The sequence below is a fragment of the Physcomitrium patens genome, chromosome 2, assembly GCF_059467195.1.
Source record: "Physcomitrium patens ecotype Gransden chromosome 2, ASM5946719v1, whole genome shotgun sequence".
NCBI classification, from domain to species: Eukaryota; Viridiplantae; Streptophyta; class Bryopsida; order Funariales; family Funariaceae; genus Physcomitrium; species Physcomitrium patens.
This window is the reverse complement of record NC_143411.1, coordinates 7,120,419-7,130,056: the sequence shown is the minus strand read 5'-3', so window position 1 is coordinate 7,130,056 and position 9,638 is coordinate 7,120,419.

Here is a 9,638-nt window from a genome sequence, read left to right as displayed (position 1 = left end):
TTTTCAACATCTCATGAATGATGTATTTCGTGAATTCTTAGACAATTTTGTCGTCTGCTATCTAGACGATAACCTGATCTATTCGAAGAACGTCGAAGAACATGAAATACATGTTCGTCAAGTATTACAAAAACTTAGAGATGCAGGATTGTACGCCAAGATGGAAAAGTGTGTATTTCACACTACTCAAGTTGACTTTTTAGGATACATCATTTCAAATGATGGTCTCATGATGGATTCTAAGAAAGTCCAAACAATCATAGATTGGAAGATTCCAAGGACAGTAAGAGATGTCCAATGTTTCTTGGGATTTGCCAATTACTATCGGATCTTCATCAAAGATTTCTCACGAGTTGCAGCTCCACTTACACGCTTGACTAGTAAAGATAAATTCCAATGGAATCAAGAAGCGAAAGCAACATTTGAAGCCTTGAAGACATCGTTTGTCTCTGTACCAGTCTTATATCGTGTTGATTTTTCCAAGGCATTTTTTATGGAAACAGATGCATCAGATTTTGCCTTGGGTGCAGTTTTATCACAAATGGAAACAGATGACAAACTTCATCCGATAGCTTTTCATTCAAGAAAATTCTCAGCATTCGAGATCAATTATGAGATCCACGATAAAGAACTTCTTACGATCGTGGATTCCTTTCAAGAATGGCGTCATTATCTAGAAGGCGCTTCTAGTCCAGTCACTGTGTATACAGATCACAAGAACCTCGAGTATTTCATATCAGCACGCATGTTGAATCATCGTCAAGCTCGTTGGAGTATGTCTTTATCAAGATTCGAGTTCATTATCACTTATCGGCCAGGAAAACAACAAGGTTTATCCGATGCCCTATCTAGACGTTCTTATTTTGCACCAAAAGAAGGAGATGCAGCTTTTGAGCAACAAAGAACGGTCCTCTTGAAACCGGAGCAATTTCATCTCCGAGCAATGAAATCAACATTGACTGTTGATTCAACTTTTCTCAAGCAAATCCAATCCAGTATGTCCTCAGACCCTCTTGTTTATGATATCAAGAATAATTCTTCCAAGTCTCATGATCCTTCTAAGTTCGAGTTCAAGAATAATCTATTATATTTTGAAGGACGCCTATATGTTCCAGAAGGAGAAGCACGTTTACGTGTTCTTCAAGCACGTCATGACTTTCCAGCAGTAGGGCACTTTGGATATAATAAGACTTTAGAACTCATATCAAGAGATTTTTGGTGGCCACAAATGTGGAAGTCAGTCAAAGACTTTGTACAATCATGTGATATTTGTTCAAGATCAAAAATTCCTCGTCATCGACCTTACGGACTTCTTCAGCCATTACCTATACCAGAACAACCATGGTCTTCTGTTTCTATGGATTTCATCACAGATCTTCCAAGCTCAAGATCTTATGATTCTATATTTGTGATAGTAGATCGTTTCACCAAGATGGCACATTTTGTGCCATGTACAAAATCTATCACAGGTGAAGAAACAGCTAAGTTTTTCATTGATAATATCTATCGCTATCATGGATTACCTAAAGATATCATATCAGATAGGGGAATTCAATTTGTGTCAAGATTTTGGAGGACCCTTTTCAAGATTTTAAAAGTGGACATAAAGCTATCTTCGGCTTTCCATCCTCAAACTGATGGACAAACAGAGCGCATAAACCAAGTCTTGGAGCAATATTTAAGATGTACTATCAACTACCAACAAGATGATTAGACAACCCTTCTGCCATTGGCAGAGTTTGCTTATAATAATACGGTACATTCTTCCACGCAACAAACACCTTTCTTTGCCAATTATGGCTATCATCCACGACTTGATACTTTTGATTTTTCAAAAGTTGATAATCCTGCAGCAGAAGATATGGCAAATCGGTTGTCAGAGTTACATGCAATAATGAAGACGCAATTGAAGGAAGCTCAAGAACGACAAAAGATAAATGCAGATCTATATCGTAAGGAGCAACCACAAATCAACGTGGGTGATAAGGTATGGCTACTTCGTCGCAATATCAAGACTACTCGACCTTGTGACAAGTTGGACTATCTTAGGCTTGGCCCTTTTTCTGTTTCTGAACAGATCAACCCAGTTGCATATCGGTTACATCTACCGGAGTCAATGAAGATCCATCCTGTATTCCACGTGTCTCTTCTTGAACCATATAAGACAGTGGATATACAAGGAAGAAGACGAATGCCACCGCCTCCTATAGAAGTAGATAATAATGAAGAATTTGAGGTGGAAGAGATATTAGACTCAAGGCGGTGCCGAAATAAGCTGGAATATCTTGTTCATTGGCGCGGATATGATATTAGTGAACGCTTATGGGAGCCATCCAGGAATCTAGCAAATGCATCAGCTAAAGTCAAAGTTTTTCATCAACGACATCTATCAAAACCAAGATGAAAATCTCTCTTATAAAAGAGACAAGATTGAGGCAAGATAACATTCAATTTCCTATCCTTGTTTGTAACTTCTTTGCATTTGTGACGCTAATTAGATGGAGAGCCAACAACCAGTGGATTCAACTCAAGAACCTTCGTTTTCTGACCTGCCGGACGAGACATTACGATTGTCACAACCTTCAAGACGACGCAATCGAGATGAAGATCTTCAAGAACGACATGTTCTTTCTCGAACAGATGGTGAGATACAACGCGTTTGGTATCACGATTTGGGAAGGGACTCTCGATGTTTGGTGATTTTGCTAGAGGTAGGAACAACTCCTGATGGTGTTCCGAATATTCTATTCGAAGGAAGTTACGAAGGCCTCAACAATGATCAAATAACTGGGTGGTCTTCCCGCCCTGGTATGGGACACTACCGATGGTTGAGAGGCCCTATCAATCATCTTTGAAGAGAACAGAGATCAGAGTATGTGGCGAATACAATTCGTCGCATCATAGATTTCCTCAACATATGATGACCGCTCCTCGTGGAACTCGTCTCTAGAAGGGGGGATAATGTCACGGCCATAATCATGTAAGCCAATAATTACATATAGAAATAGGTAGAAGTAAGTAAAAGTAGATAAAAGTAAGTTAATTCTATAATATTTAATATAGAAGCTTCCTAGAAACTTCCTAGACACTGCTTTGACTTCATAGGTATCTTTAATTGACTTTTTGGATTAGAAACGTAGTCAACAAGTTGGCCATGTGCCACACATGTTGTTAGCTTGAAGATCAAGCTAACTATGTGGCCCATATGTAGAAAAACTTGCCTTGTAAGTCAAGGCATGTGTCCTACAAAGTCAACACATATTGGAGGTCCTATAGAATGTCGCCACGTAGCCCCTAGTTAGATAGTATATATAGAGACAAGAGTGAAGGCTTCTTCACTCTTGTCAACTCCTTTCTTGCTTCTAGTCCAGGTTCAAGAGTCTTTAGTTTCTTGTCTTGTGGCAATAGCCATTCCAGTTTCCTTTTAATATACCTACTTGTTTATATTTTGACTTATTATATCGAGATAGCCTTTTTGTGTATATTTTCCCTCATCGAGTCTTTGTCCTTGACAGCTCACTCCAATTATTTGGTAGAATCCATGCCATTGTAAATGGTCCAATTTTAATAATGAATTAAAGAATAATTGTTCAACAATAGTACAGGGAACATGAAAGAGCACAAAAAGAAGCTAAAATAGTTACAAGTACTAAAGCTATACATAATCTCGAGAAGATGAATTTTTTGTGTGATCATTGTAATATATTGCATTAATTTGATGAACATTTAGTCTAGTCACCAAAGGAGTTGCCATTATTTGGACAATGTTGTCATCAAGGAAAAGTTTCTCTACCATCTCTACTTCCTCTGCATATGCTTTTGAGATGCTTATTTAAAGACTAAGATGCAAGAACAAGGGAGTTTTGAAAAAATATCAATCAGTATAATGCTACATATGTGTTTATGTTCTTAGGTACAAATATTGATTGATCTATGCTTTAAAAAATACTCCATATAGTTTTAGAATAAATAGAGAGTTGCCTCATTTAGTAGGAGCATTATTACCAAAACAAGATATGGAGCCAATTTACATAAAATTTTATATCTACAATACATCATTTGGACAAAATAAAAGAATGAGACATAATTGTGGATTATTGAACCAAACTATGTAAAAAATTGGAGAATTTTTGAAAAAAAAAAATCCATTTATTGGATTTATAGGCTCATCTTACTTATTTGCTCATTTACTATATTCTCTTTTTTCTACAAAAACCCTTGGATGGCATCCTGATCCAAGGGTGCAAAATATAGTGATAGATATTATTGAAGACAAAGAAGGTGCTAGATAAGAAGATTAGAGATGCAATAACCTTACAAAAATGGATTATTTTGCTTATAGACTTTTTTTAAGATCCACCAAGTATTCCACGATTTTGTATGGATGAAAGTTATTACAAGAATTTATTTTTGATGGATGAATAATAATTAAATAATTATATTTGTAATATATATATATATATATATATATATATTATAATAAAAGAAATCTACTTATTGATTTATACTAAAGATTGGTAGATGCTATTATAATTCATTAAAGTATTGAGTATGAAAAAGGATGATATGAATCAAATAATTTAAAATGTAAGATCTTACTTCCATCATCATATATTGGAAATATAAGACATACAATAGAAATATTTCAAGATTTTATGGCAATTAGAAGGTTTTATCAGCATCTTGATATTTTTATGATAGCAATAGCAAATTATAGAATGCATAGTACATGATCTATGTTGAATGCAAAATCTTCAAGTGCCTTGCATAGAAGACGATTATGATACAAATTAGTATCCAAAGCTGTTTATAGAAGAAATAATAATGAATATCAATGGATATCTTCAATATTGACAAAAAAATGATAGAAGAACATTTGAAGTTCAAAGAAGGGTTCTTGACAACAAAGATGTTTTATTTTGTTCAAAACTTTTTCAAAAGTACAATTGTTATATTAATATTGAAATATGTGCATCTATTTGTACTATCAAGTATATCTACAAGTATATCTATAAGGGCCATGATTGCATTACAATGCAATTTGAAAACCAACAAGATAAAATTAAACAATATTTAGATACAAAATACATTAAAGCTTTGGAAGCTATTTGAAAACTTTTTGGCATAGAGATCCATGAAGAAATGCCAAGTATTGTTTGTTTGGTTGTTCACCTTTTAAGAATGCATCAAGTAGTATATGACCTAAATGGTGAGACAATTGCAATTTTAGAACATGTTGAAAAACTAAAGATAACATTAATTTTAGCTTTTTGAGATGCATGCAATAATTGCAGTAGCAAGAAAATATACATATTAATAATTTTGGCAATAACTTATTTGGCATAAAGACATGGATATTAATAAAATATTGATTTTTTATTGAAAGATTATATTTCACAAATCTTTCAATAGAAGAAAGATATTACTTGAGACTTCTATTAATCATTTAAGTACTTGAAGATTTTTAAAGGTCCACAATCATTTTAGCATTTAAAGATTATTCATGGAATTTTTTATCTAATATTTAGAAGTGCATGTGCAACTTTAAGATTACTTGAGATAATAGAGAATGATAATAATTTTTGGAAGAGATATTAAGAATACAAACTCGATTGTAATTTAGGGCATTATTTGTTATTTTTCTATTGTACAAAAATCCACTAAAACTTTTAAACTTATAGAAAAGATTTTGAAAAAGCAACTAGGATGATCTCAATGCCTATTTGCAAAGAGAATATGGATCAACAATCCAATAGAAGAAAAAATTAATGATTTTTGACTTTTTTTGTTGAAAAAGATTTTGTAAGTCTCTAACAAAATACTTAAACAGTTTCTTATAATACTATTACTAAGAAACAATTAAAATGCAACAATTAATGGAAATCAATTTATTTCTGAAGAAAGAGCCGAACATTCAATAATTAGAAGTAAATTTGAAGCACTATGTTCCACAATTGAATTTCAATAAAATAAGGCATTTGATGATATTGTGGCTTCTATAAAAGAAGGACATGGTTGCATGTTTTTTTTAAATGGACTTATGAAAATTGATAAGACATTTGTCTACAATATTTTGGTAACTAAAGTTTGATTGATGCAAAAAATTATCATATGTGTTGCATCATCAAATATTGTTATATTACTACTTGATGGACAAAGAAGTATCCATTCTATATTTAAGATTCTATTAGATTATAACAAAGACTTTTTTTGTTCAATTACTAAGAATTTTAACCATGCTAAGTTTATTTGCCAAATTTTGCTTATCATTTGGGATGAACTTCCAATGCAATATTGTTATTGTCTTGAGGCAATTGATTATTCCTTTAGAAACATTTGGTATATTGATTGCCCATTGAAGGAGCTACAATAGTTTTTGGTGGAGATTTTTGCTAATGATTGTAAAAAGAACTTGAGAAGAAATTGTAGCAGCATCTTTTTGAGGTTCAATACTTTGGCCTCAAGTAAAAATCCATATATCAAAAAAAAATATGAGGTTGAATACAAATTATTGCTTGATAATGTAATTATGCTTCTTGATCATATGATTGTTGATCAACATTTAATATCCTTAGGGGATGTTATTTATCAAAGGTTGGTAGAAGACGTTGTAGCAAATGATGCCTTCTTTAGAAATAGAATCATTTTATTCTCATCAAATGATGATATAGAGGATATTAATGAGAAGATTATGGCTATATTTCCTAGAGAAGAATAAGAATATCTAAGTGCTGATGAAGATGGTATCAACAATAATAATGTTTATTTAGTCAAATTCATTAAGTTGCGTAATCCATTTCAAATACTCGGATTAAGGCTTTGTTTTAAGATTGAAATTGTGGTGATGCTACTAAGAAATATTGCTCTTTGCCAAAGACTTTGTAATGGAAGCCGATTGATAATTACACGACTAATGGATCAAGTTCTTGAAGGAAGAATTCTTAGAGGAAAATTTGCAAGAAACTTGATGTTTATTTTGTAGATTATATTACCTTCTACAACAAAAGAACTTTCGTTTATTCTAAAGAAAAAATAATTTCCAATCTATCTTACATTTGCAATAACAATAAAAAAATCTCAAGGACAATCGATGAAGCATGTTAGTTTGGATCTATAACAATTTATTTTTTCCCATGGGCAACTTTACATAGCACTCTCTAATGTACTTCCTCCCATTCTATTAAGATTCTTCTTCCTAGAAATGACAATTTAAATTCCACATTGAATATTTTTTTTCCAAATGTTTTAATTAGATAAATATTAATAATTTATTTTTTGTAATTTGTATTTTAATTTATTTATTTATTAAATTTAGTACATCTTTGAATGTCTTAACATACTTTATGATTTTTAAGTGTAGTTTAATGTTTTTTTATATATTTTACCATATATTTTTTATACATATATTTTACCATCCCGCTTCACTATGGCTCCCACCGTGTAGGATGCAATTCTGCAAGTCTTCGAAGTCCACGTTGTGCTATCGAGAACTGATTTTCCACAGGAGAAGGCTCAACCTAGTCCGACAGTGGTCAGAAAACATAACTCGTGCTAAGGTGTTGCCCTGATGTATTACATAAAGTCAGTTTGTCACCACACATCATGTGCAGTAGATGGGGAGTATGGGATGTGAACGATATCGCAGAAGTTGTTTCGAGCTGCTTCTGTGCTCAGACGATTGTTATCACAGCATCAACACTTTGTAATGTTGATAATGAATCCACAATTTAGCCACTCCAGTTCACTAAAATAGCTTCAACGGAGCGGGAATGACACGTTTCTATTGAACTATCCCATTAAATAAAAGCAAGACATCTCAATGGGGGAGCGAAACACGCTGATTTTGACTCCACCATCGACCTTCACGAACATGGGAAGAGCTCTTCGGTCGTAGATGCGGTTTGTAAATAGAACAAGTTAATACGGCCGAACAGTTTGAGTGTAGTGGAGTATCGATCCCCATACCTCTCGCATGCTACCCGAGCGCTCTACCATCTGAGCTACATCCCCGGGCACGACATAACACAACACAATAATTAGACATCGAAAAACACCATGGATTTTAGATCTTACGTACACACTAATAATTTTTATAACTTATAAAACGATATCAAAAACGGTTTGAGTCCTGTACAAGTAAAAATATGTGATTTTTTTCTAAGATATTAAGTATGAATTTTAAAAATTCATGAGATTTTTTTTGTTTTTAATAAAAATACGTATCAATTATGATTATGTACAAATATATTTTCTTTCTTTTGTGCTTGCTTGTTATTTTTATTTGTATTTTTTCTCCCATATGTATATTTTTAACAAAGATCTTACACATGTACTGAATGCAGGACATCAAACAGGGTTACTGTTTCTTGTGTAAGATTTGTTTTCATTTCATTTATGTTGTATATGATAGTATTTTTGGCATACTCTTATTTTCTCAAAGATCTGCCGTGAGATACAAACCAGATACATGTAAAGACAATCACTGAAAATCTAACTTGTTGAGTAATGTAAGCATATCATAATTTTTTGTTGGCTTACTGTTGGAAATTTAATAACGTTTTAATGTTAAGAATATATGTATGAAAGAACAATTATACAGCTGTGATGCGTTCTATAATTAGAACATATTATGCAATATTTTGAAAGACACTTTCAAAACTTGAAATTAAAATCATAATGCCAGAAGTACTGAAATAGAGTTTAAAGTTGAAAAAGAAATACCAAAATCTAAAGACATACAAAAAATAAACATTTTATATATTTCCAACAAATTATAAATCCACTACAAAAACTATCATTAAAAATTTCTTAGTATTGGCATCCATCACTATCAACCATGCAATCAAAATAAATAAATAAATAAATAAATAAATAACTTCAAACATGAAAAAATAACAAATTTTATATACATATTTATTTATTTATTTACATTTGTAATGTTTGCATAAAAAATCAAAAAATCCGTTATTTAATCAATCATCACACTTTTGAACAATGTTTTCCCTTGACATCTGTAAATGTATATATATATATGTATATATATACATAAACACATACAAAGGTTTTGAATAGTTTTCAAACTATAGAACCAATGTCATGAAGTAACTATCCTGTAAACCCTTTTTGTTCCAAACCAATCTCTTGCATCCTCCAACCACAATTACAATCTCAGTTATTTGAGAATCAAAGCTTTGCACAAAGAATACTTTCATGAACACAGTGTATAATTGACTAGGATTACAATTCACAATTAAGGGGTTTGAATAGAATATAGAGGGGGGGGGAGCCCAAATGTCACATGGTAAAATAGAATGAAAAGCTGTTTGAGAAAGGGCAGAGTTATATTCCACACCTTCATAGATTTGTGTGACAATTTGGATATGCATTAAGCATGCATGCGTGCATGCCAGGTACAAGTTAACTACTGGTGCCCAACTGAAGCATGTTGACAGATTCTCCATTTTGCTATATTAATACAAGATGGATGTACACTTGGGTGCTTTGGATGCTTGACCCTGATGGATTTCATAATTGGAATTCAAACCAGGATCTGGATATATTTGGAGATGCTTTTGAATTGAGGCAGGCACCTGCGAATTCAGAGTCCCAAGAAGAAATTAACTAATATTATAAACCAG